The sequence below is a fragment of the Bison bison genome, unplaced genomic scaffold (genome assembly GCF_000754665.1).
Source record: "Bison bison bison isolate TAMUID 2011002044 unplaced genomic scaffold, Bison_UMD1.0 scf7180017864038, whole genome shotgun sequence".
Lineage (NCBI taxonomy): Eukaryota > Metazoa > Chordata > Mammalia > Artiodactyla > Bovidae > Bison > Bison bison.
In genome coordinates this window covers 3,268,429-3,286,064 of record NW_011494610.1, presented here as the reverse complement: position 1 = coordinate 3,286,064, position 17,636 = coordinate 3,268,429, and the positions used below count along the sequence as shown (strand labels likewise).

At 48.9% G+C, this 17,636-nt stretch overlaps 1 protein-coding gene and 1 long non-coding RNA gene across 2 annotated transcripts in view; one reads left to right on the top strand and one right to left on the bottom strand.

The window, feature by feature from the left end:
• Window positions 1-17,636, top strand: part of KCNB1 (potassium voltage-gated channel, Shab-related subfamily, member 1) — a 113,878-nt gene that overhangs the window by 51,801 nt on the left and 44,441 nt on the right. The window lies entirely within an intron of this gene.
• Window positions 8,255-17,496, bottom strand: LOC104985068. Its single transcript, XR_824827.1, has 5 exons — window positions 17,313-17,496; window positions 16,459-16,769; window positions 15,623-15,718; window positions 11,150-11,334; window positions 8,255-8,742 (listed from the first exon to the last, which is right to left on the bottom strand). It is a non-coding gene; the product is annotated as an uncharacterized LOC104985068 (long non-coding RNA).

Sequence of the window (17,636 nt, the reverse complement as noted above, 5' to 3'; positions counted from 1 at the left end):
CCCCGGATGGCCTCGCCCACTCCCGTTTGGGCCCCCTCTGCTGGGGCTGGACTTTCATCTCAGAATGCCTTTCTGGAGCTGCAGGCAAGTGAGGTGCCAGAAGGCCCCTGGGCTGGGATGGAGCGCTGGTGTCCGGACTGAGGCCACAGTCCAGCTCCGGGAAATGGCAACCGTGCCAGAAAATGGGCACAAAGTACTGCCAAACCTCCCGATTATCTAAATGAGAAGCTGGGTTTATAGGCTCACTTTCCCAATTACTTTTATTGTTGGCAAAGACGGCACATGGTAAAATTGTTAAGAACAGCATGGGCCAAACAAAACACGTGCGTGGGCCAGCCATTTTGTCTGGCCGGTTCAGCAGTCGTTCCGCGACCAGAGCGGAGAAGCGTCCTCCGAAACGGCAGCCCTGATCGGCGCGCTTTTGGGGTCGCGAGGTCAGCGAATCCAGGAAAACCGCTTTGTAAGGAGACACTGACAGGCAGATTCCTAGCCACTGCTCCACCTGGAGAGTCCGTCCCTGTTGGTGTTGATCCTGGGCTCGTAGAGGGGCGCGTGGCCTGCGTCTGCCCCCAGCTTGCTGAGTGCGTTTGAACTCTCCGCCCTCCCAGGGTCTGCCCATCCATCTGTCCCATGATGGGACTGGATCATTTCGGAGGGTCTGACTACTGCTCACTGACTGCCCCTTCTATGCTCATTTACTCTGTGTGACATGATGTCCACTCTGTGTGATGCCCAGAAATTTCAAGAGATTTTACAGTCAAGAGACTGCTGCCTCCGTCCGTTCACATCTTCATTACCAGTGACCTGTCGAACAGCCTCTGTGACTGTCGTCGCTGAACTGGGAATGGGGATGAAGCCCTGAGGAGGATAGGCAAGATCCCTGCCCACATGAGCTCACCTCCTGCTGGTAAAGGCAGGAAAAGTGGAAGGGTCATCTGCATTTCTGCTCAGACACTGGGGAGATGCTAGGCTTGACTCATTACCTGCATTGGTTTGGACAATGTCCTGTCTTTTTAGACTCAGCTGAGCTCTTATAGCCTCCAGGAAACATTCCCTAACCAATTTCCCCACCCTTCTTCCACCTGCCGCCCCCATGAGTCAGTATTTGCCTCTGATTTTTCAACTTCCGCACTGTTGACATCTGGATAATTCTGGAGTGGGGGCTGTCCTGTACACTATAGTATGTTTAATAGTACCACATACCTCTACCTACTAGATGCCAGTAGCACCCCTGAAACGCCCACACACACACACACACACAATTATTGCACCAAAAAATGTCCTGTGGAGGGGGAATAAATCACCTTTGGGTAAAAACTGCTGGTTTGAGACCATTATGGTGGCCCCATTCCTTTTGCCAGTGATGACTTAGATGTGGATATGTGATGCCACCCATCAGATCTGCTGGGACACTTCTGGAAGGGTTGTCATCTATTTCAGAAAATGATAGGCGGATGAGAAGGACTTTTTTCATGTTCTTGGTTGTGGTCGTGTCTTCACATGATGGTCAGATGATGGCAGCCACTTTGGGTCCATGAGGTGAGTGAGCCTGGGAAAAGAACCAATCCTCTGAGGTTGGTAGAGCAGATGGTAGAGAACTTGGATCTCTGATAATATTGTTGTGAGCCTCAGTGATGGGGTAAGTCTGTCTTGGGACATTTTGTTATGTGAAGCTATAAATCTCCTGCTTGCTTGACCCTTTCTTAGAATTTTCTACTTCGTGAACCAAGAGCATTTCTCACTGTTAATCATGCTTCAGACCTTATCTCACATGTCAGCTTCCTCACAGAGATCTCCTCTGCTCCTTGGTAGAAATTAGGTTGCCCTTATTATTCTGAACTTTCCTCTGGTGGCATTCATCGCAGTTTGTGTTAATATTTTGTGCATCTGTTAAGACTCATCTTCCTCTACTAGTCTGTGAGCTCCATGAGGACAAAGAACCTGTTTTATCTTTTCTTTCCACCATACGCAGTGACTAACACAGTGCCTGACACATAGGAGACCCTCGATATATTTTTGTTGAAATAATGAATGAATGGGGAAATGGGTGGGCATATGGAGAGAGATATGAAAAGGTGTGTGTTTGAAGCTGTGCCTGTACACTTTGGTGGGGAAGTCTTCTTAGGTCTGCAAACCCCAAAGCTGAACCTAGAACTTCAAAAGTAAAGGGAGGGCCCCTGAAAAGCATCCCATTCAGCTCTGAAGAAAGCACACCTGTGAACTCACATTATGCAAATGCTTCACCTGACAACAACCTTGTCTTCCTTGAACCTAGACATCGGGGTTATTTGAGAAGTGGCTGCAGAGGCCACAGTGCAGAGCAGCCTGCCAGACAGTGGAAGGACAGAGTCGAGAAAAACAGCACAGATTTAGCCTAGAATCCCTGGGTGGGTGGAGGTCTGAGAAAAGCTGTTTGTCTTTGTTCAAGTGAAATCTGATGAAATGTGGAGAATCATTCTGTCAGAGGCAGTGAGGAGTGTTCTGGCTGAATCACCCGCCTGGACAGTGAAGGGGGCAGTGAGCTGGGATTTTGTGGTTCAGATGGGGAAACCAAGGCCCACAGAGAACGAGGAACTTGACTGGCGTTCCCCAGCAAGTGGCCCCAAGTCACCTGGCTGGTTCTTGTATTGTGCTGAAGCGGAAAGCATCACACCCTGTGTGAGCTTGGGTAAGTCACTTCCTTTCTCTGAGCCTCCATCTCTTTGCCAGGGTAATCGGGGTGGCAAGGTTCTCTTGAACTAAGGAAGGTGGATGGCTTCAGCAAGGCATCAAGGAACAAGCCCACAGGTGAATCGCTGGGGCTTGGGGTTGGAATTCTGTCTTGAAAGCCCTCTTGAGACATCCAGGAAGACAGCACGGGGCTGCCTGAACTGGGGATATTTTCTTATTTGTGTGTTTCCCTTTCTCACTAAAACTCTGTTGTCATGGAAATGCTTCTCGGTATTTTTTTTTAAATGGTTTGGTTGGGATGTAATTCATGGCATAAAATTCACCATTTAAAAGGTATAACTCAGGGGTTTCCCTGGAAGTCCAGTGGTTAAAATGTGAGCTTCTACTTCAAGGGGCATTGGTTCAATCCCTGGTCAGGGAACTAAGATCCCACATGCCTCAAAGTGCGGCCAAAAAATACATAAATAAAATGAAACCCTCTGAACCTATGTATTTTTAAAAAGGTATGACTCAGTAGTTTTTAGTGTATTTGCAGAGTTTGTGCAGCCATCACCACAGTCTAATTCTAGAACATTTACATCATCCCCCAAAGAAACCCCATACCCATGAGCAGTCACGCTCCATTCCTGGGTTCCCTCGGCCCCTGGCAACCAGTAAGCTGCTCTCTGTCCATTTAGATTTGCCTCTTCTGGACATTTCCCATAAACGGATCATACACCAGGTGGCCTTTTGCATCTGGCTTCTTTCACTTAGCGTGGTGTGTTCAAGGTTCATCAGTGCTATAGCAGGTATCAGCACTGCCTTCCTTTTTATGGTGAATGATATCCCATCGTGTGGATTTGCCACATGTGGTGCATCCTTCATCAGTTTGTAGGCATTTGGGTTTTTTCTACTTCCTGGCTTTTATGACTAAGGCTGCTATGAACATGCGTGTACATGTTTGCGTGTGGAGAGAGGTTTTCGGTTCTCTTGGAGCTACACCCAGGAGTGGAACTGCTGGCTCGTATGGCACCTCTGTTTAACAGTTTGAGGAACTGCTCTCTGGGTCTCTCTCCCCCGAGACTGTGGAGTAGAATTCAGGCCAGAGCTGCTCTTGCGGGCCAAGGTTTTTACCTTGTGGTTGGCTGTTGCCAAGGTCTCTTCCTCTACTTGAATATTCTAAAGAGATCCCACAGGAAGACATTTGGGATTCAGGTCTGCTTCTTCAAGGTTGTGTGATCCCGGGCAGGTGACTAAACCTCTCTAACCTGCATTTCCTTCCCTGCAAAATAAGGAAAGACGCCATTCCTAGCCTGAAAGATAATTATGACAGTCAAAATGAGGACACGTGTGAAAGAAGTATTTGTAAAAGCTAAAAACAGCTGTGTGTTACTGTGCAGCTGCTATGCCGTGTCCAACTCTTTGTGACCCCATGGACTGCAGCACACCAGTAGAGATGTTATTTATTCATTCAACAGATATTTATCAAGAGCCTGTTATTTGCCAGATACTATGTTATGTGATGGATATGGACCTGTGACCAAGGCAAATAAAATGCATGCCCTCTGAGATTTTACATTCTGGTCTTTTCAGATTGTGGCCAGCCACTCTATAATCTTGAGCAAACCATGCTTCCTTTTCAGGCCTCAGTTTTACTACCTGTTAAATGGGTGTGCTGGATACATCCAGGTGCAGTCCATCAGTAAATGAACCATACTGTATGGACACAAATTCCCAAACTGCAGGGATCATCTTTAGGAAACAAGGACAGGGGGCTCTTCCTAGACATTCAGAATAGTTTAAGATGGTCCATCCAGGAAAGGCGTGTGGACTAGAACAAACTTCCTTCCCCCTCTCTTCCACATATCTGGGACTCAGTGACGCCACCATCCCCAGGCAGCTCCCAGCTTAACAGGCATGATTCTGTTACATCTGCTGGCTCTTTCCTGTTGGAACCCAGCCTGGTGGTCCAGACCTGCCTGCTGGCCACAGCTGAGAAAGGGGCCCTCTGGGAGCATGTGTTCCTCACGAAGAACAAGGATGTAGGCAGCAGTCTAAAATAGATGTGAAAAAACACTGCTTTTTGTTTTCTCTCTGGAAGGGTGGCTGAATGAGCCACGACAGGGGACCCAGAACGTCTGTACTGAAAACACTATTATTATAAGACAGTGAGAGGAAGGAGCCAGGAGGGGCTGATGGAAGACACCATCCTTATCGCCCCTGTATGCTCTCCAGACTGGGGTTTGGCCCCAAGAGAACCCTGAGCCAGACTTGATACCAAGGGTGATTCTCACTCCTGCTTCCCTACACCCCTGCTGGCTCTGACCGTGTCCCTTGCCTTGCTCTACAATCTTCTGTGGCTCCCCACTACCCTCAGGAGAAGCTGAAGGACTTAACAAGGCATTCAAGGCCCTCCAGGTTCTGGTCCCAAGTGACTTAGCTGGCCTCTTCCCACTCCAGGCTACTTCTTGGCAGTCCTAGAACTTGCCCTACACTTTCATGCCTTTGCTTACCCACCTGGAGCCCCTAGATTAGTCCATCAACTCAATTCTGTCTAATCAAAGCAAAGAAATGTCTATGCCCCACTCCCTCCCTCCCAAACCAAGCTTAGTGACCTCAGCCTAGAGACCTGGCTTGAGAGTATAAAATTCCCCAGAGACTGCATGTGGCCAGGTAAATGAATGAAGGTGACCAAGTGGGGTGCCCAGCAGACAGAAATTCTCAAGCTCAGTCTAACGGAGTGGATGCTTCTCAGACCTCCCCAGTTGCTGAGATGCAGGAACATGTAGCTTGATCCTCCAGTTTTGCAAGAGAAGGTGAAAATTGGGGATATAAAATGAAATCTCAATTTTATGAATGTTAGCAACTAATTTAATGTTTTGGAAACACTGTTTAGACCAAACAAAATGTATCTATGGGCCAGATTCAATTTACAGGCCACGAATTGTCAATTTCCCTTTCCTTGTTACAAACAAAAGAAGCTAAGTCACAGTGTTATATGTCAACAGTCTCCAACCTTTTAGGCACCAGGGGCCGCTTTTGTAAGACACAGTTTTTCCACAGACCAGGGGAATGGGGAGATGGTTTGGGGATGATTCAAGTGCGTTACATTTATTATGTACTTTATTTCTGTTATTATTACATAAGCTCCATCTCCAATCATCAGGCATTCAATTCCAGAGGTTGGGGACCCCTGTTACAAGTGATACAGACATATTTGGCCTTATCCTTGAGGCTGGGTTGGGTGCTCTCTCCTAGGGTGGTCTTGACAGTATCTCTCTGAGGAGATGAGATTTGTGCAAAGACCTAAAGGGAGTGAGGGAATCAGGTTGTGGTTAATCTGGACGAAGAACTTTCCAGGAAGTCAGAACTGCAAACGCAGAGGCCCTGAGACAGGAAACAGCCTGGTGTGTCTGAAGCATAGCAGCAAGGCTGTGGGCTGGAGTGGAGTAAGACAGGAGAGGGGAAGGGGATGAGGAGTGATAACCAGGTCCACATCTATACAGGGCCCGTGGGAGCCTGAATTTAATTCAGAATCAACAATGAAGACAACGAATTGATGAATGAATGAATGAATGAATGGGTTCCAAACTGCTCACCGGAATATTCATATTTGCTGTGGGAGTGTGGGTGTGACTGCTTTGTCTTAGGGTCTGAAGTCTTCAGAATTATGCTGGAAGATGTTGGTCTGTGATTAACAGTGCCAGGTTGCCATCAGTCTGGAGCTGTTTTAATGGTGCTTGATTAGAAGCCTCAGATGGAGAGGGGTCTTCATGAGGGTGGGTATGTATGAGAAAGACAGACAAATGGAGAGGAACCAGGCAGAAAGAGACGGGGCTCACCAGAGTGCCTGACTAGTACCCTCATCCCAGCAGGCCAGGGACACCAGGCCTCCAGTAGGGGACTCTGAGCTCCCCAGCGTGCCCATGAGACTTCTGATCACCAAGTCTCAGGACTCCTGCAGCCACCCCTGGTGAACCCACTGGTGATAGCATGTGGCAGACCCGCTCCTGTCCTTGGCCGCACTCGGCCTATGAGACTATTTTCTGCCTTGACTCAGGCACTGGCATCCCAGCTGCTGGCAAGTGAGCCTGGTGGGGTTGCCATGGCGACCCTCGGGCATGGATTCCCAGAGATGCTCCCTACATCCTCCCCGATCCTGCCACTGCTGATTGCTGGGGGAGAGCGTGACTCACCGTTAAATATATCACGGCCGTCCCAAATTGGCGGCTCAGCCCCGGCAGCCGGATGTGGGGACAGGCAGCATCTGGGGGTGTGTGGGGTTGGGAGGCTGAGAGGCATGACCTCCTGAGCATTTTCAGAGCGTTCAGCTCCTGTCACTCCCGGGCGGTACCTTCACCAATCCCCTGCCCAGATATCCTGCCCTTCCCAGTCTGTCTGGGCAACTCCATTCATTTGCTAGCCGGGTGACCTTGGACAAGCTTTCCTTCTCTGGATCTCAAAGTCCTTATCTGTAAAATGGGGGTGATGTGAATGCCGATGGTCGAGAACTGTGGAGGGTCTGAGCTTTCACTTGGCTTGCAAGCTAACAAGGGAGCCTGCCACAGTTGAGTGGATACTGGCAGGAGACATGAGCTGGCTGTGTCAGAGACAAAGGACTATTACAGCCCAGCAGGTGGCATGAACTTCACGTTCCCATCAGCCCTCTTTGCCCCCAGGTTCCGTGGGAGCCCTGCAAGTTGCCCCAGATGGCTGCTGCTCCACCTGGACTTGTCACAGCTGAGGATCCCTGGGCTTAGGAAACCCCCAATTTTATAAGAAAGCTGCTGGCAAAGTGGCTCAGCCTTTGCCCTGGTAGGAGACCTCATCTTTATTGTACTGATAGGGAAACAAGTCTCGGTGTACTATTTCTATCTTCCAAGGCTGCTGGCTAGACATCCTTGAGAAGAGAGTCCAGAACAAGGCTCTCATTGTCTCTTGCTCGGAAGACAGGCAGACATGGAGTGACCCGTGGAGAATCGTCTCCTGCCTCAGTCTGTAGGGCTGTTGGGAGAGCAAAGGAGTTCACACACGTAAACTGCTTCACACGGCCACCTGGCGAAGAATAAGCACTTAATAACGTCAGCGGCTATCATATGACTCTCAGCTTTTGTTGCTGTTTAGTCACTAGGTCACGTCTGACTCTTTTGTGACCCCATGGACTGTAGCCCAGCAGGCTCTTCTGTCCATGAGATTTTCCAGGCAAGAATACTTGCCTGGACTGCAAGGAGTTGCCATTTCCTTCTCCAGCGGATCTTTCTGACCCAGGGATCAAATCCGCATTTCCTGAATTGGCAGACGGATTCTTTACCTCTCAACCACCAGGGAACTCCCTTCATAATATAATCTCTCTTTAACTAGTAGGAAGTCAGAGGCCTTCTGCTTTGTGGTTTCCCAGTCAGGCGACGAAGAAAATACCGGCTTCTACCCTTTCTCACCAGGACATGCCCACTTATCTCCTGGGCTCCTCAGAGCTTTAACAACCCCTAGTCCACACCCCAGCTGCTCCCTCTGACTTCTCTGGGTTCTTTTTTTTTAATGGCTTTTTTGGTATATATAATGTGTATATATATATATATATAATGAATATACCATAATATTCCTTCATTTTAAAGAGTACAATGCAATAGTTTTTAGTAAATTTACGGAGCTGTGCTATGATCCGATTTCAGAACATTTCCCCAAGAAAAAACCTCCCGCCTACTTGCATTCACTCCCCATTCCCACCCACAGGCCCAGGAAACCACACATCTGCTTTCTGTCTCTCTGGATCTGCCTCTTTTGGACATTTCATAGAAACAGACTCACACAGTACGTGGCCTTTGGCGTCTGGCTTCTTCCATTGAGCATAGTATTTTGGAGGTTTGCGGCGTTGCATGCACCAGCACTTCATTCCTTTTTTACAGCTGAGTAGTATTTCGTTCTTTGTCTAGTCCACACTTTGTATCCAATAACCTTCCCTAGGTTCCTGATGAGAGCTCTTGGGATGCTGTCATTTTCGGCACGGGCACTGACTGTCACAGCTGGGATCCTGCTATTGGCACTCCTTAGGCCTTATCCTGTCATCTTGGCCCTTTGGGGAGTCCTGGCGAGCTGAAAATAAGAGAGGAGCAGTTTGGCAGATGGAGTTTTAGAGACTTTTAAAACCACATGGCACATCTACTTCCATGAAAAGCAAGCAAACCCACTTCCATGGAGCCAGTCCAAGCCCTGGAGAAAGAGGCAGGCATTCATGAAGATTTTACAGGCCAAATTCCCCTACCTCTTCCCAGCTCCATCTCCATGCAGTCCCACACAATCGTCCAAAGAGAAGAGCAGGAGAGATTTCTGGTGCTTTCCTATATGATGGCCTTATCTCCTTAGACATTCCAAATAGGACAAGAACTCCCAGATAATTCCATGTTCCATGAAAAATATGTGCAAAACGGAATTAAAGGAAAACATCTCTTCTCCACCTCTGCCACCTTCACCCTTGACTATGGAGGCTCTGGGGGTGTGTTTGGTTAATAAAGGATTCTGTCTCAAAAAAGGAAGAGTCCACGACTGTTCTTAGCTATTCTAGTTGATGAACTGGAGAGAGACAGGGGAAACATCAGCAGGTAAAGTTTTCTGGCCTGATTTATTGACCTTCCTTCAAATAACCAGAAATCGGGATTCCCTGGTGGCTCAGACAGTAAAGAGTCTGCCTGCAATGTGGGAGACTCGGGTTCAATCCCTGGGTCGGGGAGATCCCCTGGAGAAGGACATGGCAACGCACTCCAGTGTTCTTGTCTGGAGAATCCCATGGACCGAGGAGCCTGGCGGGCTACAGTCCTTGGGGTCGCAAAGAGTCGGACACAACTAAGCGACTTCACTTCCTCCTTTCCTCAAATAGCCAGGCTTCTCCGTTGTTATTCACATCCTACATCTGGATTTGGGGTTCCTGCAAGATGTAGGAAATGCCTTCCAAGTTGGGGAGTGTGTTGGGGAGGTGTTCTGGTTATCTATAGTTGTGTAACAAGCCACCCCCAAGACTTAGTGGCTTGAAACAAAATCATTGATTTGTTCATGAATCTGAAATGGGTACAGGGATGGGTGGGGCTAGTTCATTTCTACAGGGCATGTGATGCCCACTGCAACACCTCAGCTGGGGCTCCCTCACACAGCCCAGCCTAGGAGTTGTTCCTGGCTGTCAGTTCCTCTCCATGGAGCATCTCCTCACAGCATGGTAACTGGGCTCCAAGCGTAATCACACCAAGAAACAGGAAGTGATAGATGGCCGTTTCTCACGGCTCGGGTCCTGAAACTGCCAGCACGTCATTTCAGCCATACTCTATTGAACAAGTGATTGCAGAGCCCAAATTCAGGAGGAAGGAACATCAACCGCACCTCATGACAAATGAGAGGCAAAGATCGTGATGGCAGTGTTTTCTTTTGGCTGTGCTGTGCAGCGTGTGGGATCTTAGTTCCCAGACCAGGAATTAAACCCGCAGCCCCTGCCATTGGATCACCAGGGAAGGCCCTGAAAGTGAAGTTTTAAGACTCACGTGGCTAGCAAGTTCATGGCACATCAGTAGGTCAGGAGGTTTTGGAGGAAGATGTGATGGGACAATCAAACCTAGAACAAGACCCCCCCGACTGCCTCATGTTGGCCAACACGGCATGCGTGCTCAGTCACTCAGTCGTGTCCGACTCTCTGTGACCCCTCGGAATGTAGCCCGCCAGGCTCCTCTGTCCATGGGATTTTCCAGGCAAGAGTACTGGAGTGGGTTGCCATTTCCTTCTCCAGGGGATTTTTCCAACTCAGAGATCAAACCTGCGTCTCCTGCATTAGCAGGTGAATTATTTACCACTGAGCCACCTGGAAAGCCCCTGGCCAAAGTTGGTTTCAGCCAAATTTCATTTTGTCCCATGGGCCAAACGTAAAGCAGGACCCCACCCTTCCAGTTCTACGCCCACAGGTCAGTGTCCTGCCTTTGGAAATCCAGGCCTTCTTGCTCAGTCTTGGCCCACAACATTGTCTCACAAGTGGGGAAACCCAGGGAATTTCCTGGCAGTCCAGTGGTTAAGCCTTCCAACGCAGAGCATATGGGTCCCATTCCTGGTCAGGGAGCTAAAGTCCCACATGCTTCCTGGCAAAAAAACCAAAACATAAAACAGAAACGATGTTGTAACAACTTCAGTAAAGACTTTAAAAATGGTCCAGAGCAAAAAAATCTTTAAAAAGAAAAAAAAAGAATGGGGAGACCCACTAATGAGTTGGTCTGGCAACACACAGGTGCCTCGCCAGGTCCCTAAGTCCCTGCTTTAATGGAATCCAAAGAAACCTCTCTAGACACACCTTTCATCAGAGCTTTTAGGGAAAATAGCTAGAGCTCTCCAGCTTCTTCCGGGAACACACCAGCAGTGAAGCATAACCCCCCCACCATGAACTCAGGGTACCACATGACTGGACACCCTTGTCATCTGGATTTTCTAGAATCCTTTTTCTTCAGACCCTGCGCAGCAGGCCTGTCCTTACCTGCATGGCTGTCTGAGCAGCAAATTGCTAATGCCAGTGTGCTTAGGGGATCTCTTCTTGGATAGGAGGGGACGAGACCAGGTTTTGGATGCTGTCTTCCGCTCTTAGTGGCTGTGGGGCATCAGGCAAGTGACTTCACTTCTCTGAGTCTCCATTTCCTTTTCTGGTAGGCAGAAATACCATTCCTGGATATTGCAAAAATGAAGTAGACCGTGTACCTATTATACTCCTTACAGTGCTTTGCCCCATAATAGCTGCTCAGTTAATCGTAACTATCCTTATGATGAATGATCTTTTTCTGCCTAATAGTGGTCTTTTGGAATGGGGAGCCAATTCCAAGGAAAGCCAATTTTGCGTAAGATCTCATTTGCTGGGACCTCCCTGGGGGTCTAGTGGTTAAGACTCCACCTTCCAAAACAGGGGGCCCCGGGTTCAATCCCTGGTTGGGGAACTAGAGTCCACGTGCCACAGTGAAGATGGAAGATCCCGAGCATCACAACTAAGACCCAGCACAGCCAACTAAAGAAATAAATAATATTTTACTAAAAAGATTTCATTTGCTGTTTACATGGGAACATTTCCTAGTTCCTTGGTAACCATGCATTTGGAGCAGTATGTCACTATACAAATATTACCTTGAGCCCAAAAAAGTTCTCATTGTGTTTCTTGACTACCTTGGCTAAATAGAGCATGCTTTGCCTCCAATCAAACACACAAAACAGGTATTGTTACTGCAGTGATGTGGGCAGGTGGCCAGCAGAAAAACTGCCCAACCCCAGTGGGAAGTCAGATCTGCATTTCTTGGAAGGAAAAATCCACTGGGCATTTCAGAGCTCCTTAGTCCAGTTGGAGTACTAAGGAGTCTGGATTCACTTGTTTGTCCTCCAACAAATCTCTTTGTAATGTCTACTGTACACCAGCCCCTTGCTAGGCTCCGAGCCTACAGTGATGAAGGAAAAGAGCCAAGGCCCCAGAGCTCATGAAGCTTACAGTCTAGAAAGGAGAGAGGAACAAAAAACAACAGGACACCATGGAATATATAATATCTGTCCACAGATGCACTTCCCTGGTGGCTCAGTGGTAAAGAATCCACCCGTCAATGCAGGAGACGCAGGTTTGATCTCTGGGTCAGGAAGATTCTCTGGAGGAGGAAATGGCAACCCACTCCAGTGTTCTTGCCTGGAAAATCCCATGAACAGAGGAACCCAGTGGGCTACAGTCCATAGGGTCACAAAAGAGTTGGCCATGACTTAGCAACTAAACAACAATAAATCTACAGATGTAATAAGGAAGAGCACAGATTTTGATGGAAAGTTGGTGGCATTTGAAGGAGGTCAGGGTAAGCCCTTCTGGGGATGTGACATTTAAGCAGAGATGCGAAATAAGTAAAGAAAAGAGATGAGTGTTGTGTGGGGGGTGGAGTGTTCTAGGCAGAGGGAATGGCTAGTGCAAAGGCCCTGAGGCTGGAAGTGTCTGGTGTGTTCCAGGAGCAGCAAGAAGGCCAGTGTGGCGGAGCAGAGTGAGCAAGGGGAGGAGAGGAGAGAGGCAGGCCAGAGAGGGAAGAAGGGCCCACCACTCAGGGCCTTGCGGGCCTCGTAAGGACGTCAGCCTTTGTTCTGAGTGCATTGGGAGATGGTAGGGTTTTGAGCCAAGAAGACAAAAATGAGCCAGCTTAGGTTCTGGGACCCCTCAGATAAATGTGGAAAATGAATCTGTTTGTCATAGGCACAAGGACAGAAGCAGGAAGATAGTGAGGAGGCGACTGCAACAGACCAAGCAGAAGAGGATAGTGGCCTGGCCCAGGGGCGTCAGTGAGGGGAGGGGGAGAAGTGGGTACATTCCAGATACCTCTTTTTTTTTTTTGGTCCACACTGTGAGACACGGGATCTTAGTTCCCCGACCAGGGATCGAACCCACGCCCCCTTCTGTGGAAGCCCGGAATCTTAACCACTAGACCTCCAGGGAAATTCCCCCCAAATCTCTTGAAGGTAGATGTGACAGGTCTGGCCGATACATTAGCTCTTCTGAGACTCCCTGTCACTGGGGCCTCCACCTGCTCCCATCAGCAGGCTCAGCAGCACAGTCTAGACCAGGTCAGCTGGGCCCTGCCCACTTGGGGAGACGGCGGCCTTGTCCACCCATGCCCTGGGGACCCAGGCACTGGGCAAGGGCCGTCCTGGCTTCTCCCAGGTGGTGTCTCAGAAAGAGTTCTGGACTGAAGAGCCTTACCATGGCTGACACCCCCCACTGTGTGACCTTAGACAAGTCTCCTTCCCCATGCTGAATCTCAGCTTGCCTATCTGTGAAGTGGGAATTTTGAAACCAACCCTACTTCCTCCTGGGGTGGCTGTGAGAAGTCAGATGCAGGCTAGGCACGAGTTCTGAGGACACTAAAGGGCCACATTTACAAAGGGGTTAAACTCAACCACGTTATCAGTAGTGATATTTGGTCATTTCTGCTGTCCTGTGGGCTGCTGGGGAACTTTGACCTTGGTTCAAGTCAGGCTACAGCTATGCTAAATGAACACATCTCACTTTTCTTATTGAAGCATAATTTGCAATATTAGTTTCAGGTGTACAACCTCGTGGTTCTATATTCTCACAGATGATACTCCATTTAAAGTTACCAGAAAAGATTGTCTCTATTCCCTGTGGTGTGTGGTGTGTGTGGGTTAGTCGCTCAGTCATCTCCGACTCTTTGCGACCCCACAAACTGTAGCCTCCTCTATCCATGGGATTCTCCAGGCAAGAATACCAGAGTGGATTGCCATTCCCTTCTCCAGAGGATCTTCCTGAGCCAGGGATCGAACCAAGGTCTCCTGCATTGCAGGCAGATTCTTTACCATCTGAGCTACCCTGTGCTGCATATTAAATCTTTGTATCTTATTTATTTTATACCTAGTAATTTATTTCTCTTAATCTGCTACTCTATCTTGCCTCTCTCCCCACTGGCTAGCCGCTAGTCCAATATTGATTCATTTATTTCATTTTCTTAGATTTATAAGTGAAAACATACATCTCTTACTTCGATGCTGTGGCTAAACAGCCTGGGCTGCATGTGGGGTCGGACAGAACTGAGTGGAGCTTCTAGCTCAGTTTCCGGAAAGTCAGCTAAAAAAAAACCCAACGATCCCCTAAGTTCACAGGCAGACCAGCCTTCCAGCCTGGTATTCCCTCCTGCCCCCTCTCACCCAAGGTTCCCAGAGGGGAGCCAGGCCCCGCCGCTGCATCCTGGTGACTTTGTCACTGTCCCCCGGGAATGGCTAAATGTGGATCGTGGGCTCACTGTTCCTCTTCTCTGAGCTTCCCTGGTCTCTCCCTGAGAACTGGGTCCTTCAGGCCAAGAGAAACCTCAATTCAGTTCAGTTGCTCAGTCGTGTCTGGCTCTTTGCAACCCCATGGACTGCAGCACACCAGGCTTCCCTGTCCATCACCAACTCCCAGACCTTACTCAAACTCATGTCTGCCATCCAACCATCTCATCCTCTGTCGTCCCCTTCTCCTGCCTTCAATCTTTCCCAGCATCAGGATCTTTTCCAGTGAGTCAGCTTTTTGCCCCAGGTAGCCAAAGTATTGAAGACTAGAAGACTTCTATTTTTTGAGATTCCTGGAATATGAATTTACTTTCTTAAACCCCCAAAATGAAGACCTCCCAAAATTTGCATAACATTTAAAATATTAAATTGAACAAATTCATGCTTTTGACCTACCTCCACAAAATTACAACACAGTGTATGTGTGAGGTTCACAAGAAAATCACAGGATTTGTTTTATGTGCTTATATATTTATATTTTAAATTCATGCTGTTCTTGTAGCCTGAGCCAGTAATGGGATGCAAGAGTGGTGAGGTCTGGCGAAAGCAGTCTTATCTCATCATCATCACTTGTGTCCCTGTTTGGGTATGTAACCCATTTAGAGTTAAGGTCAAAATTCTAAAAATATTGGGATGTCAGTATTTTAAATAGGTGATATATTTTCTTGATGTGAAAGTTAGTGTTAAAAAAGGCATACAGTGAAAAGTCCTTCTCCCACCCCTGTCCCCAGCCCTCCTCCCCAGAGGCAGTGACAATTACTAATTTCTTCTGATTCCTTCCAGAAACAATTTAACCACATACAAGTTCATCCTAATTCATGTGTGCATAGATCCTTTTTCTTTGCTTTATTGAAATAGGGGCTGGCTACACATATTGTTCTCATCTTGCTCTGTTTGCTAACATTATTCCTCAGGGATTATTCTCTATTTATGCATACTGGGCCATCCTGCTCCTCCTTTACAGCTGCATAGTATTCCATTGTATGGCTGACTCATTGTTGATTTAACTTGCATTGTTGATGGACACTGAGGTTGTTTCAGATCTTTCTAATCTAATAAACAACAATGCAGTGAGTAACTTTATGTTTATATCATGAAAACTTGTTGAAGACCCTTAGGGATTATGAGGTCTGGGAGGAATGGCTCCTTTTTTACATACCTTCAACCCCTTTCTGGAAGGTGAAGCTTGATTAAGTACAGCATCACAAAACGGACAGAGAACATTCCAGGCAGAGGGGACCGCAATCCAAAGGCCCTAGGGCAGAAATGAGCTCAATTTATTTGGAAATGGCAAGAAGGCCATTGTGGGTGGAGTGGAACCTGTGAGGGAGAGAGGTTAGAGAGGACTTCAGCGGGTAATCGAGCCATGGTGAGGTGAGGCAGGAGGGAGCTAATGAATGAATGAATGAAGCCATTCACTGACATTCATTCAGTGACAACTGAAGACATCATATTCCGAGAGACAGGCATGGCCCTCTCCTGACCTCTGGGAAGATTGGTGGCTGCCGCCCGTGGGTCCCCTAGAGCTTTCCCCAAGGTCACCCACAGAGAGGAAGGAACCCTCCAGGTCTTCAATCAGCTGGGTTCTGGCCTCTCCCAGTGCCCACACGGGCACGGGGCAAGCACTTTTGTTCATTATTTTTATTGTTATTTATTTTTATTTTTTGGCTGTATTGCATGGCATGTGGGATCCTGGTTCTGCACCAGGAATCAAACCCGTGCCCCTTGCATTGGAAGCACAGAGTCTTAACCACCAGACCAGGGAAGTTAACTACCAGGGAAGTCTCACAGATTTTTCAAATGGGAACTCATGGGTGGCTGAAGTGGGCAGAGCTCAGAATATCCCACTGCTTCGGCCCCCCTAAAACACTCTCATCCATCTTTGCATGGCCAACCCATCTCTCTCTGAGCAGCTCACCTTCCCAGGCCACCACTGATCCATTTCCTCCCTCTCCCGGTCTCCACCCACCTGCCCAGCTTGCCCCATCTCCTCACCATTCGGAGCCACCTGGAAGCCTGGTGGTTTCACAGCCCCACTCTGCCCAGACAAGCTGTGAGCAGCCTGGTTTCACTGCTCATAGGGGTGAAGGCAGTACTGGCCCCCACCTTTCAGGGCTGGATGGAGATGCAGTAAATGCACATAAAGTATTCTGAGCAGGGTCTGGCTTGGAGAGTGCTCAGGTCGGACATTGCTTTTCCACCCAGGGCCTTAAATCTCATCTCCTTTCATTCATTGCTCGTGTGTCATCGGGCTCCTGTTCTGAACCTTGAGCTCAGGAAGGGAGTGTTGCCAGTCCGATTCAGCCCTGTGAACCCAAGTGATATTTAAAGAGACCTTGGAGGAGAAGTCCAGAGTTATCTGGGGCAGGAGGGATGGGGAGAGAGCAGAGGCCGTGTGTGGACCCTGGGGGCAGCCCAGTGGGGAAAGGGGAGGGCGGCCACGGGCTGTGGGGCAGTGAGGCAGTGAGGAGGTTACATGCGGACTAGAGGGGGAGGGGGGCAGGAGCCAGACCCTGCAGGGCCTTGAGAGCCACAGCTCTGGGGTCTGGGTTCATTTCCAAGGTACCGGGGAGCCATAGGAAGCTCGAAAGCAGAGGGGTGAGGCGTTCAGATCCCGCAGACAATTCTGATCTTGGGGTTCTCCGGGAGGAGGGGTTAGAGGAGGCAAGAGAGTGGGCAGCGCCAACTCAAACCATGACTGCCCACTCGGGTCTGTCTGTCCGTCTGTCCCGCTCCTCTGTCCCCCTCCCCCGTCTTTTTATTCGCTGTCTCTCCCACTCCTTCCTTCCCTGTTTCCTCCTTGTCTCTTCTCTCCTACCATCGTGTCTCTCTCGTACTCACTCACTCACCTTCCCCTCTCCCGCCGGCTCCATCTCTCCCTCCCTCCCGCCGCTTCCCTGAACAGAACTCTAATTCATCTTCCCCACGCTGGCTGGCCCTGGCGCCCTTCCTTTGGCAGAGCTCGTTATTTTAATTAAACTCTGGGATCTGTTTTACTAGCCTGACATCTTGCTTAGGGAAACCAAAAGAGGAGCTGCCTGGGGCCAGGACGGGAAGCCGCCGGGCATTGTGGGAAGGTTTCCATCGCCGTCTGGGGAAGGGGCCCTGCTCTTAAAGGGGCAGCTGGGCGTGGCGGCTAGGGATTGAGGTCTGGCTTGGCCTCAAAGCCCCAT